This window comes from Aquarana catesbeiana, linkage group LG07, assembly GCF_042186555.1.
Source record: "Aquarana catesbeiana isolate 2022-GZ linkage group LG07, ASM4218655v1, whole genome shotgun sequence".
Taxonomy (NCBI): Eukaryota; Metazoa; Chordata; class Amphibia; order Anura; family Ranidae; genus Aquarana; species Aquarana catesbeiana.
The window spans coordinates 314,381,690-314,403,147 of NC_133330.1; the positions used below are offsets into that span (position 1 = coordinate 314,381,690).

Below are 21,458 nucleotides of genomic sequence, written 5' to 3' on the forward strand. Positions count from 1 at the left end.
CCGAAAATAGGGTTATTGGTGTTTTGACGATTTAAAAAAAAAAAAAGGTGCAGATAATGGCATGGTGCATCCTATTGACTTCAATGCAAAATCGCCTCCCGTTGACATCAGTGCAAAACCACGCCCCCTGTTGACTGAAATGCAAAATCGTGGCCCATTGACCAAGTACAACTAAAGGCAAAACTTTTTTTATTTTTTGCATAGAGTGGAGAAGGATTAGAACATCTGTCAGTCTGTATTGAAGTCTGTCCACGTTAAGGAGAGTCACCCTCTCTATTTTTCCTGTTTACCGTTATCATGGAAAGTGAAAGAAAATCCCAAAATTTGGGTTGTCCCCAGAAAAGTAGTAGAGGGGAAATCTTTCAAAGGGGACACTAGTTCTGGTGACCTGGGGGGTCCCCAAGGAATTTTCATATGTTGCAGGCATTTCCTCTCACTTCCTGTTAGGCTATGGGACAGGACGTGAAGGTTAATCTCCACAGTGGGGCACAGATGGCAAAAAATAAACCAACAGGGATTGTTAACCCTTCCTTACTCTATCCAAAATCAAAAAAAAAACATTTTACCTATAGTTCTACTTTCCTTGCAAAAACATGCCCCATTGACTTCAGTGGAAAAATGTCAGCCATATTAATTACATTTTAAGATTAAAAAAAAAAAAAAACTGTCCTTTTCGGTTTCAGTTTTCAGCCAAGCTCATCCTGACTTTTCGGTTTCAGTTTTGGCACTGGAATTTTAATTTTGGTGCAACACTATTTTACATATATATTGTGCGTTCCCATCAGTCCCTGACCTCTAGGACCTTACAATCTAAGATCCCTAAAGCCCAATATACACTGACAGTTTACTTTTTCGTTCAACCCAGCGGGTTGAACACGTATGCCCATTCAACTAAAAGCATCTTTAAGGTCAGGTGCTAATGTTGGATGACACAACTTGGCTTGCAGTTGGCCATCAAATTCATTCCTAAGGTGTTCTGTGGAGTTATGGAGTTATGGTCAGGGTTCTGTGAAGGCCACTTGAGTTCCTCTACACCAAACGGGTCAAGTCATGTCTTTATGGAACTAGACTTGTACACAGGGACAAAGTCACGCAGAAACAGGAAAGAGCCTTTCCCATATTGTTTTGTAACATTACCAAAGCCCTTTACTGGAAACACATGGATATAGTGTAGGGGGGATGGTTTGGTGTCCACAAACAAACCTTGGGCCATACAGACCATCCCTGAGTTACATACATCTGACTTGCATATGTCTCATACTTACAAGCGGAGGGAGACAACAGGAAGTGAGAGGAAATCTACCCCTAGGAAGGGAAATTCACTCCTGTAATCATTATCATGGGAAAAAGGTGTCTCCACTGAAGCTTTGTCACCAATCCTTGTTTCCACGATGACCCAAAATGTTCAAAATCCAATGTCATAGGGACAGAAAGAGAGGTGAAATCTTCTGAACAGGGGCACAGACTTCACGCCTGGCTTATAGACAAATGACAGCTGGACGGTGGCTTTCTTAATCTGAGTGGATGTCATATGACATCCTGTCAGGAAGAGCTGATCGTGGGGCTGCGTGATCTGTCACCAGCCGTGTCCACGGGACACAGCCGATGGCTGATCAGAGTATCAGCTCGCTACCGGTATCATCTGTCCACTGTGACCAATCACAGCAGGTCACATGACAGTCATTCACAATGAGTGGCTTACTTTCATGCCATCCATAGTGTACAATTGTGGTGTTAGCTGTTATTGGTCAATTTGATCACATGGTACAGATGAGGCCAGTCACAGCACATCTGTACCGTGTGATTAGCTTTGACCGCTCACAGCTAATAGCAACAAAATAGACTGACTTATTCAGTTTCATTCAGTCAAATGTTTGCTTATGTCAATATAATCCACTGCTATAAGCAAATATGTGTAAACAACAACAACAACAAAAAAATCACTTCCCCAGAGTAGTAGAATGTTACTATGACAACATTATATTGCTCTGGTCAGTGTGTTAAACAAAATGTAAAAAAAGAAAAGAAATGTAGTGATTAAAAAAAAAAAAAGTAATTGTGATTTTGTCCTTTTTTAAATTTTTTTTATTATTTTATTCAAAAGATTATGACAAAAAAATTACAACTTCAAAAGACCCGCCATGCCTCTTACTGAATACCTTGGACTGTCTACTTTCCAAAAAGGGGTCATTTGGGGGATATTTCTACTGTCCTTGCATTTTAGGGCCTCAAGTAATGAGTACGTCGGGATTGATATATTTTCAGATATATGCCATAGTTTGTGGAATCTTTCTTACAGACTAAATAATATACACTGATTTTGGTTATTTTCAAAAAAGAAATGTAGCAGAATAGATTTGGGCTAAATTTATGAAGAACACTTATTTAATTGCAAAATTTTATCACAGAAACTAGGAAAAATGTGTTGTTTAAAAAAATAAATAAATAAAAAACCCCAGTGGTGATAAAAGAAAGCTCTATTTTGTGTGAGAAAAATGATAAAAATGTAGTTTGAGTACAGTGTTGCAAGACTGCGCAATTGTCATTCAAAGTGCAACAGCGCTGAAAGCTGAAAATTGGCCTGGGCAGAAAGGGGGTTAGAAGTGCCCAGTATTGAAGTGGTTAAAAATAATTGTTTTGGCTGGAGTTCCACTTAAAAAAAAAAAATCTTACATACAAATTCAACTTAAGAACAAACCTTAAGAACCCAGGGACTGCCTGTATACTTTACTTTCCTATAACACTGCTGCAGGGAGATCATCTCTGCAAAGCCCATCCGGTGCCACACAACCTCCCTACAAAATCTTCCCAGTTGGCTCTTGCGCCTCCTGCACATACATAGAGACTCCATTAGTTTAAGACCCCTTTCACACTGGAGGTGTTTTTCAGGCACTTTAGCGCTACTAATAGCGCCTGAAAAATGCCTCATCTGCAATCCAATATTTTATAAAAAGGGGGAATTTGGGACTTTAAATGAGGCACGGTGAGGTGTCTCCATCCCTGTCTCAGGTAAACAGCAAAGGGAAATTTGGACTTTAAATGAAGCAGGTGGAATGCAGAGGTAAGAGAAAGTTTTATTCCGTAAAGTAGTAGTAATAAAAGTAGTAGTAAAAGAGAAAATTATTATTATTGCGCCTCCTGCACATACATGCTGCAGACTCCATTCGTTTAAGACCCCTTTCACACTGGAGGCTTTTTCAGGCACTTTAGCGCTAAAAATAGCGCTTGAAAAATGCCTCATCTGCAATCCCCGTGTGAAAGCCCGAGTGCTATCACATTGGAGCGCTGCGCTGGCAGGACGTCAAAAAAAGTCCTGCAAGCAGCTTCTTTGAGGCGCTTTAGGAGTGGTGTAGTATTCACCGCTCCTGAAGCACCCCTGCCCATTGAAATCAATGGGCAGCGCCACTTTGCGGGCCCTTATAACCCTTTATTCGGCCGCTAGCAGCCGAAAAGCGCCTCTAAAACTAAGGTAAAGCAGTGCTAAAAGTGGCGCCGCTTTACCGCCGACACCACCCCTCTTTCAGTGTGAAATGGCTCTAAAGGAAACACTGTTTGAATGCTTTGGGGTTTTTTTGTCTCTCTGTTTTTTCCCCTCTCGTTTCCTGCATTGGCCTTACTTTGCATCACATTTCGGTTATCATGTTGATTTTCATGCGTGATACATCTGAAAGACCTTTTCTTTGTGAGGTCAAGGAAGATAAGCGACTGAATAAATTTTAACATTTACACTGACGATGATTAAAACCAAGGCTTTAGTATGATGTGTAGCAATCTTCTTTGTGGACTCAATCGCTCATGACTTAAAAAATGTCAATTCAATCAGTGAGGGAGTAAGTTAAAGAGGAAGTAAACCCTGATGAGTTTTACATCCTCTTTATCTCCCTGCAAAGGTAATGCATCACATAGTAGTCCATTATGTGTCACTTACCTGAAACCGAAGCCTGCAATGTCACCGCTGTCTCCACTAGCAGCGAGCGTCCATCTTCGCCCCTCTTGCGGGACCGCAAACTCGGCTCGTTGACTGGCCTGAGTCGCGTGGCGTCTCCATGACCCCTATTAGAAACGGCGCGGTGTGCCCTTTCTAAAGTGCGCAACAACATTAATCAAATGACATGACGGGTGAAAAGTTAAAGTTTCACAAAAATAATGACTATAAAATTCATGCGAAAAAAAAATGTCCAACACCAATTAGTGTGATTCAGAATGAATTCCAGAAAACGGTAATATAGGTGATCACCTGTGGATCTCAAATTTGTACTCTTAAAGTGATTTGTAAAGTCTATTTTTATAGGAGGAGAAAAAAAAACAAAAAAAGTTATACTTCCCCCCTCTGTTGCAGTGGATTTGCACAGAGCAGTCCGGATCCTCCTCTCCTTGGGTCCCTCTTCTGTAATCCTGACCCCTCCCTCCTGTAATCCTGACCCCTCCCTCCTGTAATCCTGACCCCTCCCTCCTGTGATCCTGACCCCTCCCTCCTGTGATCCTGACCCCTCCCTCCTGTGATCCTGACCCCTCCCTCCTGTGATCCTGACCCCTCCCTCCTGTGATCCTGACCCCTCCCTCCTGTGATCCTGACCCCTCCCTCCTGTTAAGTTCCCCCGCAGTAAGCAGCTTGCTATGGGGCACCCGAGCTGTCCATTCAGACAGGGAGCTGCGACTCGCCCCCTTTCTCTCCTGTTTGGCTAGCTGACTTTGACAACAGCAGGAGCCAATGGCGCTGCTGCTGTGTCTTAGCCAATCAGGAGGGAGAATCTTGCATGGCTGAGACACTCATGGACATCGCTGGACATAAAGGAACCTCGGGTGAGTTTTAGGGGGGGGGGCTGCTACACACAAAAGGCTATTTATCTTCATGCATAGAATGCATGAAGATAAATAACCTGCCTTTACAACCACTTGTGTACGGAAAACATGATTTACTAAAACTGGAGGGTGCAAAATCTGGAGCAGCTCTGCATAGAAACCAATCCGCTTCTGGGTTTTATTGTCAAAGCTTAATTGAACAAGCTGAAGTTAGAAGCTGATAGGCTACCATGCACAGCTGCACCAGATATGCATTCTCCGGTTTTAGTAAATCAACCCTTGTGTGTCTTTCAAACACCCGCATGTAAGTATGCTTACCAAAGGAAATGTGACTCTGTGAGAAGTCAGAAAGGGCTTGTGTGAGTAAACCCTCACTCGGTTAGCTGGGATCCTCAGGTCAGTCTCCACTGATGGCTGGTCCTCCGTTTACCCACTTAGCGACTGCCCCACGCAGATATACTGCGGCAGGGCGGCCGCTCTGTGCCAGATCACGTGCCTAGTATGTGATCTGACACTTCCGAGCCTGGGGTGCACGCCCCCAGCAAGACCCGCTCCTTCTGTGATAGTTAACAGCGGGAGCCAATCAGCGGGTCCGACAGACCCCATGTCTGCTGTGACCCGCCCATCGTTGTGGAAATTAGCAGAACAGTGGTCTGCCTATGTAAACAAAGCAGATCGCCACTCTTTGAGAAGGGATGGTAGAGATTCTGTGTTTCTGCTAAGCAGGAAGAGGGATCTCTGCCTTCTCACAATGAATGCACTCCCTAGGAACACATTTAACCCTTTGACCGCCCCTGATGTTAACCTCTTCCCTGCCAGTGTCACTAGTACAGTGACCGTGTATTTTTGTTAGCACTCATCACTGTATTAGTGTCACTGGTCCCCCAAAAAAAGTCAAGCATCACTTAGTGTACAATTTGACCACTACAATGTCGCAGTCCTGGTATAAGTCGTTGATCGCTGCCATTACCAGTAAAAAAAAAGTAAAAAAAAAATTCCATTAAAAATCCCATAGTTCGTAGACGATATAACTCTTGCACAAACCAATAAATATAAGCTTATTGGAATTTTTTTTTTACCAAAAATATGTAGCAGGATAAATATTGGCCTAAATTTTTTTTTTTTTGAAGAAATTAGATTTTTTTTACTTTTTTGTTATTTTTATTGGATGTTTTATAGCAGAAAGTAAAAAAAAAAATGTATTTTTTTTTCGAAATCGTTAGTCCTTCTTTTTTTTTTTTTTTTTTTGTATATTTGTATTTATATTGTATAGCAGAAAAAATAAAAACCGCAGGAGTGATCAAATACCACCAAAAAAAGCTCAGTTTGTGGAAAAATAAAGGACTTACAACTTATTTGGGTACAGCATCGCGCGGCCGCGCAATTGTCAGTTAAAGTAACGCAGTGCTGCATCGCAAAAAATGGCCTGGTCAGGAGGGGGGGGGTAAACCTTCCAGAGCTGAAGTGGTTAAAATCCTAAAATAGAAAGAAGCAGAGCACACGGCTCATATAGTGTAAAATGGTCAAGGAGACTTTGTTAAAAAAAAAAAAAAAAAAAAAAAAAAAAAGCATGTGTAACAGATAAACATTTGGCATTGCGGCGGAAAACAGACTACAAATCCCACAATGCAATGCGGGATTGCACATGCATGGTGACGTCAGTTGTTTATGTTGGAACACTAAATATTACATATACATGGCAACCGTATCCCATTAAACCAATTAAAACAGGGGTGGCACACTCCATTTCATCAGCATCAGCATTATGGCTGCCCTCAAAAGAGTCGGTCGTATCTGTAAGAATAAACCAGGAGTGCGTTATGTGCTTAGTTCAGACGTGCGCTATGTGCCAGGGTGCAATGTTTAGGGCATGCTGTGCACAGTGTAGGTTCAACTCTCTTTCACAGGCTGTCCACATCTCACTTCCACCCCTCTGACCTTTGCACCACTCTCTCCCATCCCCCACCTATGCACACATCCCCCTCCACAGCCCACCTCCCCCCAAAGCCTCCTTGCATCTAACCTACCCGGCCTAGCTCTAGTATCCCCTGGCAGTGTAAGTGACTTCGCCTCTCCCTCTCTCACCTGCAGGGAGATCATTGGTCAGCATCTGTGCACTGGGGCTGAGGCCTACAGGGCAAGAGGTCATGTTGATGTATGTTCTTATCAATCACATCCGTTTCCATACAGCTGCATGCAGTTGAATGGAAATGCAGCATTTGGAAAGGAAAGGCTGTGTGTGACCTGCTGTACTTGCAGTTTAAATGCACCTCAATAGAGAACGCTGCGTCAAAAGAATTGCAGTGCAGCATAAAGCAGGTCAGTTGGGCCCCTGAATGGTCATGTGTACCTCTCCAATAAGGTCAATGAAAGTTTGCTCACTTGTGTTCTGTTCCGTCAGTGACAATTTGCTGACATGCATGCTGTGTCATTAAAATCAATGGAAATTTGCTGAACTACATTTCATGCATACATAAAAAGCGGGGAAATGTTCATGTACAAATTGCTTTAGGCATCTGTTTTTTATATATATATATATATATAGTGAGAGAGAGTTACTGACCACAAAATAATTTAAGAGCATATCAAGGAATGCGTTTTTTTTTTTTGTTTTTTTTTATAAACACATAAAGCAAAATATAAAACAAACAGAAATGAGCACTAAGGGCCTATTAACTACTGCACGTTTTTTTCCTTGCATGTATGCATGCTTTTGCTGTGTGTTTTTTGCGCATTTACATTCGGCTAAGGCGCATTTTTCTGTCTGCATTTGTCTTGTGAGTTCACTCCTTCTCTTTCCCTGGGTTTCTATGCGCACTGTGAAGCGTCACTTTGCATTTGCGTGTGTTTTTGCGCGGTACGGAAAAATGAGGCATGCTCTACGTTTTTTGACTGCACTGCAGTAATGTGATCTATGCTCATAGAATTACCCTGATTTTGCACTGTCTATGCAGTTGGAGTGCATCCCGGTGTGTTGGGTGTAAATGGGCCCTAAAATACGATGCTGATCTGTGCGTTAGGTCTCTATCAAACACAAAGCAAATTGCAGTATATTACTAGGAGTGTGAAAGATATTACCATGTAGCCTGGTGCTGCATGCAAACCGTGGAAACCACTCTAGGCATATTAAACTGTATCACACCTTTGATGTTTGACAGTGAGGGGTTAACCTCTAATGAGCGAATATCTCGCTAGCGCTGACATGGGCTCCTGACGCCTCTGCTCGGTATTTGGAGGCCGTTTCTGCTCTCAGGCTTGGCTCACGCGGATTTCTCAGCTTGCAGCCCACACAGACAGGTTTTATGTTATCTCACGGATCTGTTACCAACTGCAATGTGCGAATTCTATGAGAAGGTGTTAAACGCAGGAACCATCACACTTCTTTGACCTATTTCATTGTTCTTAATTTTTTTTTTTTTAATATTTGTTTATATTTTAAGTTTTTAAAAGATTTAAACATGGACTGAAATGAATCAAAGCTGATTTTGGTCCAAAGTTCAATAGCAATTTGTGTTGGGTCTGCATCTGAAAATCGCAGCTTTAGCACCTCTTGCTGCAGTTAATCTCAGCCTTATAGTGGTTGTAAACCTGAGACATGAAATATAAACCAAGCATATCACTCTGAAGTGTATACAAGCACAAAGTGTAATTTCTCTTCGTTCCTCTGCTATCAGCATGAGCCACTTTTGACAAGTTTTCCTGACGCCAAGAGAAAAATAGTGACAGGGGAAGGCAGCTTTGTTCCTGTGTGCTGTGTGAAAGAGGCGGGGGGTGTGTCCCTCCCCTCCCCATCCCCCCCACCCCCCCTTCCCTCACATCCCCCCCTTCCCTACCATCCCCCCCTTCCCTACCATCCCCCCCTTCCCTACCATTCCCCCCTTCCCTACCATTCCCCCCTTCCCTACCATTCCCCCCTTCCCTACCATTCCCCCCTTCCCTACCATTCCCTCCCTCCCTTCCATCCCATTCCCTCCCTCCCTTCCATCCCATTCCCTTTCCCCTTCCCCTTCCCCTTCCCTTTCCCCTTCCCTTTCCCCTTCCCCTTCCCCTTCCCTTTCTCTTTCCCCCCCTCCCCTTCCCCTCAGCTCTCAGAGCTTTCCTCACTGATGTAATTTCAGCTCCCCTCCCCCTGCTTTTCAGGGCTGAGAGATTCTGTGTAAATTCTTTGATGTAAAGGAAATATGGCTGTAGATAAACAGGTACAACTTATGTAGGAGGATTTGTTCATCTCCACCTGAGGAAAGTAACGTCACTGGGTATACTTGAAGTGATACTAAAGTCTTCCTTGTGTGTTTTTTTTTTTTTGTTCTTTTTTTTTTTTTTAAATACCTCTCCTGCTCTGTGTAGTGATTTTGCACAGAGTGGCCCAGATCCTCCTCTTCTTGGGTCCCTCACCAGTGCTTCTGGCCCCTCCCTCCTGCCCAGTGCCCCCACAGCAAGCAGCTTCTCTGTGTGTCCATCCAGACACAGAGCTGAGGCTCAGCCCCTCATTGTCTCATTGACTTTGACAGCAGCAGGAGCCAATGGCCCCCCCTGCTGTGTCTCAGCCAATCGGGAGGGAGAGTCCTGGACTGCCAAGGCTCTTGTGCAACATCACTGGATCGAGATGGGGCTCGGGTAAGTTTTGGGGGGGGGGGGATGCATTAAAATGGTTCTAAAGTCAGAAGCTGTTTTTTATCTTAATTCATTCTATGCATTAAGTTTAAAAACCTGTGTGCAGCAGCCCCCCTAATACATTACCTGAGCCCCATCTCGTTTGAGGATGTCACATCTATGTGACGAAACGCATTAGCAGCCAGTAATACCTGTGACTACTTACCTGACTGATTTGCATATGGTTCCTGCAGCACAGTCGCTTCATCCCTGGCAGTGTAGCCCATAAAAGGCGTTTTTGACTTTCTTGTGCAAACGAGATTAATTTTTACATTGGCATGTGGGGAAATGGAGCACCTATTATTACAAGATTCTCACACGTGGGAAATATGGAGCACTAGAATTTAATTTGGACTCCTATGGACTTTTTACATGTTGTTTCATTGGTGTGAGCTCTCTTTTTCACCTTCTTTTTTTTTTTTTTTTTTAAACAATAAAAGACGTATGGGTTTTTTTTTTTTTTTTTTTTTTGCTAATCATACTTCCCTCGATGGATGGAGCATCAGACCGATGCTGCAGCTGTCCCCTGGCATCTCTGCACTGAGAACCGAGCCACCAAACACCGCCTATAGCTCGGTTCTCACTCCTCCCCGAGCAGAGCAGTGCTGACTGTCAGTCAGTATCTCTCCTGGTCTGCTTCTCCACGCTCATTGGAGAGCTGAGCTGTGGAGGGGCGGCTCGCTGAGACTGCCATCAATCAAGGCAGCTGGGGGATCCAGACTTGGGATGACGCGGCGGTGCCTGGACTGATGGCAGTGACGTCAGACCGCTCCCCGCTGCAAACGGGTCACAGGAGTGCAAAACGAATTTCACTCCTGTGACCCTTAGGAGAAGCCCAGCCTAAAAAGCTCAGGCTGGACTTCTCCTTTTAATTAAAAAATGCTTACCCGCGTGCTTTTCTGGATAGGAGACTTAAAACCATTTTATTAGATATCCTAGAAGGAGTCATCAGCAAAGTCAGTGTTCCCTCTTCTCTGCATAGGTGTCCTTTAGGCCCCCTTCACACCTGCCATGTTGTGTTAATGCAGTGCAATAATGTACAATGTTTAAAGGCAGCCCATTCATGTGAATAGTCTGCCAGTGCATGAGAATAGACAAAAAAAAACTTATATCTGCGCATTTTTCCCCCAGCATGACGCATCACAATGCACAGTAGTGTTACTGTACATTCCGGTGCAATACAGGTGCGTTGCCCTAATGTGTTGAAAATAAATGGCATCACAATGCACTATATGTATTTTGGCACTAAGCATTGGTGAGAAAGTGACTGTCATGAGAACCGTATGGGAGCTGCCATTGCTGGTCCTCTTTAAAAATGCAGTTTTTTTTTTTCCGGTTGCCTGGTTTTCAATAACATGTCTGGAACAAGCAAGCTATAAAAGAGTCAAAATAATGTCACAATTCCTCACCTCTACATTTGTTCAATCAGAGACTCAGAAAGCTTTGAAGCCAAAGTATTAGCATGTCTGCCAGGGAACTAATGTTCTCATGTCCGAGGTCAGCAATAGCAGGCGTCATACTTTTCTAATGGCAAGGTAGGTGACTTTAATAAGTCATAAAAAAAATCTTTCTAATTCTTCCCTTTTTTTTCTTTTGTGGCGAAAAAATATACCAAAGAGAAAAAGAAAAAAAATCTAGCATATACAATTGTGATGTTATTTATAGAAGAACCAAAATCATTTACAATAAGGAAAGGCATTACATGAAAGATAACAATCAAGATGCGAATAGGAGCGCTCATAAGCCATACAGGGTATTATGGTACCCTGTACTGTGGTAAAAAGCTGAGCTAGGGTCATTGTACCCTGATCTAATAAAAGGAGAAGAGGTATAAAAGGAGTGAATAAAAACTGGATGGATCCTAAGTGCGTAATTTTTGAAAAGTCCTATTGTAATTGAATGTTATTAAAAATTACCTTTCCTTTTCAGTCTGCAGCTCTGTAATTTTCTATAAAATGCAATATGGTTACCTGGAGGTCTTCTGTACACAGACTGTACAGAACGCCCCCCAGATATGTCATTTCCTGCTTGTGTGATTGGCTCACTGATTTTCCCAGAAGTCTGCACTAATATACATGTCAGATTTCGGGCATCCCCTGCAACAAAAATGTCATTTTTGGTGAGATTCTCCCAAAAATGGATATTATAGGAAATCACGTCTAATGCCGCGTACACACGATCTGGATTTTGGTTGGAAAAAGATATGATGGCTTTTCGACGGGATTGCGCTCAAGCTTGCCTTGCATACACACGGTCACGCAAAAGTTCGCTGAACTTTCAACCGTCAAGAACGAGGTGACGTACAACACTACGACGAGCCGAAAAAATTAAGTTCAGTGCTTCCAAGCATGCGTCGAATTGTTTCCGAGCATGCGTAGGAGTTTTGCGCGTCGGAATTGCTACAGACAATTGCATTTTCGGATAGGAAGTTTTTCCGACCGAAAAATTGAGAACATGCTCTCAATCTTTTTTTGGCTGGAATTCGGCCAGCAAAAGTCAGATGGAGCATACACACGGTCGCATTTTCCGACCAAAAGCTGTCATCGGTCTTTTGCTGGCCGAATTTCCGATCGTGTGTACGCGGCATAATGGTATGCAAACCCTGCAATTTTACTAACCACTCCCATTAGACTCAGCACCAGGCGTACAGAGGAACACACAGGGATTACTTCGGAATAACAAAAGGTAGGAATCTGCAACAAAATTTTGTTTTTTCGGCAAAAGTACAGTTACTCTTTAAATCCTGATTGAAAATATTGGAATCACTCCTATTGCCACATCTGTAATATCTGTAATATTTGGAAATATAGAGAAAAGGGGAAAAAAAACTTAAAGTTCGGATTTTAGAGGCAATTGAGACCACATGAAATATATAAAAGGTATAAACTTTATTTATTGCAATATAATAAAAGAATTAAGCAAAAGAGTAAAAACATGGAGCTTAAAAACTTATATTGACATATGTGTAAAATATAGACAACGTGGCCAAAGTATTAAGAGTATATTGTTACACCATGTAAGATGCGGAAGCCCCTGTGCATCAACGCGTTTCACTGGTTTGCTCCCAGGGATGTGCTGCTGCAGTACATCCCTGGGGGTTGCTGCGGCCGCACGGATTGGACTTTTTTGCTTGATTAAGACCTATTGCTGTCTTGACAATGTAACTCCCTGTCACCCTTTTACTAAAGGCCAGGCTGCCTTTATTGATATTGCCTTGTATGGCTTAATTGATTGAATCTATATTCTAATGCAGCCAGAATTGTTCTTATGACTTGGACAGTTGCCGCAGACTTACATACAAAGTGATCCAAACGCTCACCTTTTGCTCACGTCTATATACGTTGGAATTAAACTATCTGACCTATTCTGTTGTTTTTGGTGTCCTGCCCAGGGCGATCCTCTTCTTATATGCATGTGTGTTTTGGTGCAGACAAGTGAGACCTGTTGCTCTCAGACTACCCCTGCGTGTGTCCTAAGAAGCGAACCAGCGAAGCGCATTGGTGCACAGGGGCTCCCTTATCTTACATGGTGTAACAACCTACTCTCTTAGTACTTTGTCCATGTTGTCTACATTTTACACATACAGTACCTGACCGCGAGATTGTGTTTCCAGCGCGATCCCATCGCGCTGGTTCTCGGCGACAGGGTACTGTGCATGTCGTGCTGGCTCGCTCATCGGGAAAGGAAAATAGTTTTTTCCTTTCGCGATGAGTGATGGGCAGTGCTGACAGCTGTCAGGTATGAATCATGGGGGGGAACGCCACGCCAAATTTTAAATAAAAAACCGTCATGGGTTCCCCCCCATGGACATACCAGGCCCTTAGGTCCGGTATGGATTTTAAGGGGAACACCCGCGTCTAAAAAAAAGGCGTTGGGATCCCCCAAAATCCATACCAGACCCTTATCCGAGCACGCTGTCCGGTCGGTCAGAAAAGGGGGTGGGGACAAACAAGCCCCCCCCCCCCCCCCCCCCCCCGCGCGAGAGCCGTTCCAGGCCGCATGCCCTCAACATGGGGGGAACCCATGCCGGTTTTTTATTTAAAATTTGGCGCGGTGTTCCCCCTCATGATTCATACCGGACACCTGTCAGCACTTCCCGTCGCTCATCGCGAAAGGAAAAAAACAATGAGCGAGTCAGCTGGGCACTGGCTCCCGCGACGGGGCTCGTAGGTGTCAAATCTCACCGATAACAGCGGCGAGATTGACGCAATAATGCGGTCACCTACTGTATGGCAATATAAGTTTTTAAGCTCTATGTTTTTGCTCTTTTGCTAAATTATTTTATTATATTATATTAAATAAAGTTTATACCTTTTTTATATATTTCATGTGGTCTCAATTGCCTCTAAAGCCCGATCTTTAAGGTTTTTTTCCCTTTTCCCTATATTTCTCTAAATCTTAAAGAAGCTGAAGTCCAGACTGCAAAAAGACCAGTGGAGTGATTATCCTTCCACACTTATTTAAATGTTAATTTTGTCTAGTTGTATTGAAATGATGTGATATACTTATTATTGGCTCCTTGAGGTTTCTCCCTTCTGCACAACAGGTCCCCCGAAGCCACTTCTAGTGCAGTGCATTGAGGGCTCCAACTTTGTACATGGGGATACCAAGGGCCCGCCAACACACCGTGGGAATGTTTGACAGCAGAGGAAGCTGCTGGCTGTTAGGGAGCAAGGGATAAGTATACCCCCTTATCCATCATCCGCTTGACCAGCTTTTCTTAACCAGGGTTCCTCCAGAGGTTGCTCCGGGTTCTTTGAGCAAGAATCAATTTCTGCCTCTCAGAGAAGTTCCCACTGACACCATTAATTTTTTTTTCTTAAGCTATCTGTAAGAGGGGTGTTCTTCCTAATAAGTACCAATGTAAGGAGCATTCTTCCCACTGACTACCAATAGAAGGAGCATTCTTCCCACTAATCACCAGGGGAAAAGTACATTCTTTCTACTAATCACCAGTAAGGATGAGCTCCAACATGTTCGCATGCTGCACATGGAGAGCCCGCCAGGAAGTCGGCGCAGCGCTAATCACAGGCAGGACATTTCCCGATCTCTGCAGCAGCACATCGGGAAATGTCTCGCTGCTTGTGATTCGCTCTGCGCCGTGCCGACTTCCTGGTGGGCTCTCCACGTGCAGCATGCGAACACGCCGGAGCTCATCCTTAATCACCAATGTAAGGGTCTTTTTTTTTCCCACTGACCATCATACTAATGGGTGCACTTTTGAATAACTTTGTCTTTATCTCAAAGGATAAGTTCATCTTTCATAACATGTTGCATGTTGCACCTACGGTATCTCACAAAAGTGAATACATCCCTCAAATTTTTGTAAATATTTTATTATATCTTTTCATGTGACAACACTGAAGAAATGACACTTTGCTACAATGTAAAGTAGTGAGTGTACAGCTTGTATAACATAACCGTGTACATTTGCTGTCCCCTCAAAATAACTCAACACACAACAATTAATGTCCAAACCACTGGCAACAAAAGTGAGTAAATTGGTGTCCAAATTGGGCCTAACGTATCAATATTTTTTGTGGCCACCATTATTTTTCAGCACTGCCTTAACCCTCTTGGGCATGGAGTTCACCAGAGCTCTTCCACTCCTCAATGATGACAACACAGATCTGGTGGATGTTAGAGACCTTGCACTCCTCCACCTTCCGTTTGAGGATGCCCCACAGATGCTCAATAGGGTTTAGGTCTGGAGACATGCTTGGCCAGTCCATCACCTTTAGAAGTTTAGGAGTGTGCATCACCTTTACCCTCAGCTTCTTTAGCAAGGCAATGGTCGTCTTAGAGGTGTGTTTGGGGTCGTTATGTTGGAATACTGCCCTGTGGCCCAGTCTCCAAAGGGAGGGGATCATGCTCTGCTTCAGTATATCACAGTACATGTTGGCATTCATGATTCCCTCAATGAACTGTAGCTCCCCAGTGACGGCAGCACTCATGCAGCCCCAGACCATGACACTCCCACCACCATGCTTGACTGTAGGCAAAACACACTTGTCTTTGTACTCCTCACCTGGTTACCGCCACACACACTTGAGACCATCTGAACCAAATAAGTTTATCTTGGTCTCATCAGACCACAGGACATGGTTCCAGTAATCCATGCCCTTAGTCTGCTTGTCTTCAGCAAACTGTGCTTTCTTGTGCATTACTTTAAAAGAGGCTTCCTTCTGGGACGACAGCTATGCAGACCAATTTGATGCAGTGTGCGGCATATGGTCTGAGCACTGACAGGCTGACCCCCCACCCCTTCAACCTCTGCAGCAATGCTGGCAGCACTCTATATGTCTTATTTCCCAAAGACTATCTCTGGATATGACGCTGAGCACGTGCACTCAACTTCTTTAATCGACCATGGCGAGGCCTGTTCTGAGTGGAACCTGTCCTGTTAAACTGCTGTATGATCTTGGCCACCGTGTTGCAGCTCAGTTTCAGTGTCTTGGCAATCTTCTTATAGCCTAGGCCATCTTTATGTAGAGCAGCAATTCTTTTTTCAGATCCTCAGAGAGTTCTTTGCCATGAGGTGCCATGTTGAACTTCCAGTGACCAGTATGAGAGAGTGAGAGTGATAACACCAAATTTAACACACCTGCTCGCCATTCAGAACTGAGACCTTGTAACACTAACGAGTCACATGACACCGGGGAGGGAAAATGGCTAACTGGGCCCAATTTGGACATTTTCACTTAGGGGGTTTACTCACTTTTGTTGCCAGTAGTTTAGACATTAATGGCTGTGTGTTGTTATTTTAAGGGGACAGCAAATTGACACTGTTGTACAAGCTGTACACTCACTACTTTACATTGTAGCAAAGTGTCATTTCTTCAGTGTTGTCACATGAAAAGATAGAATAAAATATTTACAAAAATGTGAGGGGTGTACTCACTTTTGTGAGATACTGTATATCCAAGGCGCAACATGTTATGAAATAAGCAGCCCCCGCACCTCCACCGAGCCCCCATTGTGACAGCAGGTGTTGGATCTTCTCCCCGCACCCTCTGTCACAGTTTAAAAAGAGCGCAGCCCCCCGTCCACGTCATTCATTCAGAGTTTTGTGAATGAGAGAACTGCTACTACTATCAGCCATTGCTGCTGACTGCTTGTAGTTTTCAATGAACTATGAGGGCGCTGGAGAGCATTCTAGTAGTTAATTGATTCTTCCTGCCATTCAGTAATTGCCTGCCCTAAAGAGGTACAGGCAGATGGCTACACGGACAGTCTGCAGGAGCCTGACACTGCACCGTGATCTGCTGATCCGTAGGTGCAATTCTTTACAGGCCCCTAATAAATAATAAAATAAAAATTGCACTTTTTTTTTTTGTTTTATTTGCAAATAGATGTGTATTTATTTATTTTTAAAAGGTGAGCCTTTAGATGATTTTTAGAGGGTAGCTATTAATGGGCAGAGTAGTGGAAAACTGTATACACGTGTCTTGTGGACCTTGATTTTTTTTTTTTTTGGCTTAAACAAACACTGAATGTGACAGCTGAGGCATAGGTATAGAGATGAAAGTGATGGAGAAGGCCTCTGTACCGCACATAAGAGAGAATTGATAAACTGCTTTTAGTTTACAGTCTTTGAACATTGCTCGGAACCAAGCTGCTTTCCTAAAGAGACCCCTGGCACGAAGTATGAACCCTGCAGAGCCCTTTTACATGAAATAAAAAGGTTTTAAACTAAACAAATCACTGTTTAACCTTCAAAGAATACTCCCACCTTTTTTGTTCCCACCAGCCAGCGAAGAATATGTCAGCAGCAGGAAAGGTATTTTAAAATTTTTAGAGAACTGTTTATTTTTTAATGACCATATAATATATACACATTATACGTTTTTATAAAATTGGCAACTTTTCCACTGAACAAATCCTTTTTTTTAATTGTGCCTCAATTTCAGTAAACAGTTCTGTGTTTTCTGTGTCCCTAACAATAAGGAAATATTAAACAGTTAAAATTTTTCGAAATTTTATATAAAAAAATACTGAAAAGTCTTGATTGCATGAGAAACCAAACTACCTTATTTTGCTCTGAAATCTCTAAATAAGCTCTGGTTAATCAGTTGTTTTCAAAAGTCATCTAATAAGTTGAATGGAATCCACCAGTGTACAAAGAAAATTCATCACCTAGAATACATTCTAAAGCAGTACAATTTACTTTTTTTAAAAATTCATGGTACCATCAAAACAAATCTTTGAAGCTCCTTGACGGTCATGATTCTTTCATACCCTCACCTGTCAACCTCACCCACCGCCACTTCTATAGCTAGTTCAATATCTGAGGTTACCATTTTTATTTTTTAATACTCCAAACGTTGCTTTCACTCCCTAAAGGCACTAAGGCTTATGCTTTCACTTTATCCTGATGCTGTAATAATGTTATACAGGTAATTACTTTGTTACTGATTTTTCTCCATGTTTTTTTTTTTTTTGCTTTTTATTACATGACTGTATATGACTCAAAGTTCATTTACCATGCGCTAATGTAATGTAAAAAACCCAATAAATATTAAAAAAAAAAAAATTCATGGTAGGTTGTAGTGCTGCACGATTAATCTCGGAGAATCGTTATCGCGACTCTCCGCCCGCCACGATCGCAATTCCGGATTTGTGCGATTCTGACGATCGAGCTGAAAAGCACGCGCCGCCGCACACTGATTGATGTTGTCCCTGTGTTAGAGCGGAGGGGAAGCCGTTGGAGCCAGCGTGCTGACGTCACTCAGCAGAAGAATGTGATTGGTCAGGTAAGTAATCTTCTTCACAGACGTCCCGGGGACAAGCATGACTGCAGCACTGAGCAAACGTGAGCAGCTTTACTTTTTTTTAGAATCAGGGGGGAGAGACATTTTATTTATTTATTTATTTATTTCAGGTACTTATATAGCGCCGTCAATTTACGCAGCGCTTTACATATACATTATACATTCACATCAGTCCTTACACCCTCAAGGAGCTTACAATCTAAGGTCCCTAACTCACATTCATACATACTAGGGACAATTTAGACAGGATCCAATTAACCTGCCAGCATGTCTTTGGAGTGTGGGAGGAAACCGGAGTACCCGGAGGAAACCCACGCAGGCACAGGGAGAACATGCAAACTCCAGGCAGGTAGTGTCGTGGTTGGGATTTGAACCAGCGACCCTTCTTACTGCTAGGCGAGAGTGCTACCCACTACACCACTGTGCCGCCCCATACATTTTATATATATTGAGGGAGGGAGAGACATTTTATATATTGAGAGAGGGAGAGACATTTTATATATAATATATTATAATATATATTGAGCTTATTTCGGTTTCAAGCCAGATGATGATACTCAGAAAACCATATTCTGCAAGCAATGTTTAGCCATTGTTTCTGCACCAAAGGCTAACACCACCAATCTGTTTAACTGGTTCAATACCGGGCATTTTCACCCCCTTCCTTCCCAGGCCAATTTTTAGTTTTCAGCACTGTCGCACTTTAAACGACAATTGCGCGGTCGTGCAACGTTTTACCCAAAAAAAATTGACGTCCTTTTTTCCCCACAAATAGAGCCTTCTTTTGGTGGTATTTGATCACCTCTGCGGTTTTTATTTTTTGCGCTATAAACAAATGAAGAGCGACAATTTTGAAAAAAACACAATATTTTTTACTTTTTGCTATAATAAATATCCCAATTTAAAAAAAAAAAAAAAAAATTTTTCCTCAGTTGCGGCTGATACGTATTCTTCTACATATTTTTGGTAAAAAAAAATCGCAATAAGCGTATATATTGATTGGTTTGCGCAAAAGTTATAGCGTCTACAAAATGCGGGATAGATTTATGTCATTTTTAAAAAAAAATTATTTATTTTTTTTTACTAGTAATAGCGGCGATCGCGATTTTTTTTTTCGACATTATGGCGGACACTTTTGACACATTTTTGGGACCATTCACATTTATACAGCGATCAATGCTATAAAATTGCATTGATTACTGTGTAAATGTGACAGGCAGGGAAGGGGTTAACCACTAGGGGGACACAAGGGGTTAATTATGTTTCCTAAGGGAGTGATTCTAACTGTAGGGGGCGGGGACGTACAAGGGGAGGAGACCGATGTACTGGGAACACAGATCGGTCTCCTCTCAACTGACAGGACGTGGATCTGTGTGTTTACACACACAGATCCAAGGTCTGGCCCGGTTAACGGGCAATCGCGGGTGCCCGGCGGACATCGCGGCCGCCGGGCACATGCACCGGGTCCTGAGCCAGACAGTGTCCGACAAGGTGGGGATCTAGGCAGGTTATGGTGAGAAGGATACTTGAGCAGCAAGCTGCCATCACCCATGTCCTCTCTTCTGACCGCAAGACTAGACACCTCTTGCCAACATGGCAAGACCTAGATGTCTTGGGGGTTGTGGACAAGACTCTCACCCCACTGGCAAACTTCACAGATGCTCTTTCAGGAGAGCAGTATGTCAGTGTCTCTTCTGTGAAACCTGCTCTCCACCTATTTAAGTCTTCTGTTTTGGCTGTTAAGGAAGAGGACTCTGATCTTATTTGGACAATAAAATCAAAGATCATGGGGTATCTGGAGGAAAAATATAATGACCAAAGAACACAAGACCTCCTCGACATAGCCACAACCCTTGATCCCAGGTTTAAGATGACTCTTACGTCAATGAGGATAACCAAACTGCTGTCTGGAGCAGACTAAAAGATGAAATGTCGAAGCTAGCAGTTAAGGAAAGTCTCCCTACAACAGCAGTCCTGCAAAGAAGACTCGAAAGTCCTTGGGTAGCTTTTTGAAAGCAGCACAAAGAAATGAAGGGCCACCACCAGATCCAGCCTCACAGATACAGCAACAACAATCCATTACCTTGGACTTGGAGCTAAAGGCTTACCTGTTCTTGGGCAACACTGACAGTGAAGAAGATCCATTAGTCTGGTGGAAGACTCAAGGAGCAGTATCCAAGATTGTCTGCATTGGCCAGAAAATACCTTTGCATTCCTGCAACCAGTTCCCCTTCTGAAAGGGTTTTTAGCACAGGGGGCAACATTGTCTCTTGTCGCCGTTCTGCACTGAAGCCACAAAATGTTGATCGGCTCGTGTTTCTAGCTAAGAATCTTTAAATCGATTTCTCTGACATAATACCTGAATGTTTTTTTTTAATGTAATGGTAATTTCTTTATTTCACATTACATTGTTCTTCATTACATTTCTTTCAATTTGACTGAAGCGAAGAGTATTATGTCTTATGTTATTGCCATCTTGTTTGCTCAGAGGTTGTAAATCTTTGAAATAAAAAGTTTTTGAGAATCGTGAGAGAATCGTGATCTTTGTTCTTTAAGCAAAAAAATTGTGATTCTCATTTTTCCCAGAATTGTGCAGCTCTAGTAGGTTGTGTTTTTTTTTTTTTTTTATTCTAGTATTTGATTTTCCTGCAGTGAATGTTTGTTTTTGCTGAATGTCATATTCATTGCTTTAAAAATATGCTCCATAATCTGTAAACATTACCCTTATTTCTAGAGAACATGTTTCTATAATATAGAAGATCAATGATTCATCAAAAAAGTCCAGGATAAACAAAAATATATATCCCAAATCTTTGCCCATACCCCAGAACATCCAATATTAAATTCTATTGAATTCATTTTTTATTCAAAGTAACCCATCCGTGTCTCAATGCTTTATTTTGTTAGGAAATCACCTTAAAAAAACACCCTCAGCATTTTTAGCTGCAGCCATCATTAGTAAGGGAAGATAATTCATGTAGTATTTACTTCCTGGAATCCATCTGCCCTTTGCTCAGGCATGCAGGCAGGAGGGTGTGCTTAACTGAGAAAGCCCCTCCCTCCCTCTTTCATGGAAAAAAAAAAAGAAGATTCCAGGGATGTATAACCTCTTACTGACCTAAGTCAGAAACCAGGAAGCAACTGATTTTTTTTTTTATATTGAAAAAAGTAAATATACCTTACCTTTTTTTTTTTTTTAAGGGTAACTCCACTTTTGTGGGGAAAAGGCCA

At 42.6% G+C, this 21,458-nt stretch overlaps 1 protein-coding gene across 1 annotated transcript in view; it reads left to right on the forward strand.

Annotated features, from left to right (window-relative positions):
• The window catches only part of PIGK (phosphatidylinositol glycan anchor biosynthesis class K), a 214,685-nt gene that overhangs the window by 52,502 nt on the left and 140,725 nt on the right, over window positions 1-21,458 (forward strand). The gene's annotated exons all lie outside the window — the stretch shown is intronic.